The sequence below is a fragment of the Electrona antarctica genome (genome assembly GCF_951216825.1).
Source record: "Electrona antarctica genome assembly, chromosome: 14".
In the NCBI taxonomy this organism is placed as follows: domain Eukaryota; kingdom Metazoa; phylum Chordata; class Actinopteri; order Myctophiformes; family Myctophidae; genus Electrona; species Electrona antarctica.
The window spans coordinates 3,293,606-3,294,797 of record NC_136795.1 but is presented as its reverse complement, the minus strand read 5'-3'; positions in this window follow the sequence as shown (position 1 = coordinate 3,294,797).

The window sequence follows — 1,192 nt, the reverse complement described above, 5'->3', positions numbered from 1 at the left end:
GTGATGGTGCCATGGTGTAAACAATATGGTGGAGACCATGCAGGTCACAGTGGACATTGTTGCCTTTATTCTCTCAGAAAGAGATCTTGTGGCAGAGATCAGATAGACATGTATCAGACAATTTGATAAGGTTTGGCTACCCCTTGTCCGTTATTTGAGTAGAAGCACCTAATGGACAGGATACCACTGATGTGGTTGACTGTCTGTCATCATCATTTCTGATGTTGTTGTTTTCTATGACAGTATCTCATCATTTTACTACTTTATTCTATGATTGAGGGTTTTCTTTTTCTGTTTTTTCTTTCATTTTCCTTTTCATAAGAAGAACAAAAAAAAGAATGTAACCAATTGTATAATCATTTATAACCTGTTCTTAATAAAATATTATTTGACAAAAAAGAAAAGCTTGTTATACTCTTAATTCTAGGCCTTTATTTTATAACCACAATAACATGCCAATTTATCCTATGTGGGGATTTTAAGAGTAACAGGTTTAAATGTCACTCTGTCATATAATGAGGCTGCCATCAGCCAGCCAGCCAGCCAGCCAGCCAGCCAGACAGACAGACAGACAGACAGACAGACATCTCATTTTTAGATAGCAAAAGCTCAGTTTAAGTTTTATGTACGTATTGTGTAAATAATAAAACTTAAACTAAGGGGGCACAGTTTGCAACTGAGGGTGCCAAGGCCCCCTCTGGCACCCCCATGGCACCGGGCCTCTGACAGACAAACAGACTCCATAAAGTGTGTGTGTGCTCTTTGCTTAATGTCCCCCCCCCCCCCCCCCTCAGTTGTGTGTACCACCACCGATATAGGCAGATATCCCTCTGGTGTTAGAGGCCCTGCACTCCTGCAGTGACCGTGATTCCTGCCTGCAAACCAAACACAGTGCATCAAGTGACAGTCAACCCAGGGTGATGAAAGCAAGCAAGAGCATTGTAATGCTCGAGTTGGGCTGGGTTATCTCATGAGTGTTAGAATCCAATTAAATCGTGGTTGTTTACTTTAGGCTACTGCAATCTGAGAACCCATCTGCAAAAAAACAAAGGAAAAACAGCGCCCTCTCGACTGTTGAATCCGTCAAATTCAAGGTTTTCCCTAGAGCTGGGCTTTCTACGAAAAGTGAGGAAATTGACATTAAAATCCAAATGTATTGAAGATTAACGTGGATTAATCTGAGGAGCCATAC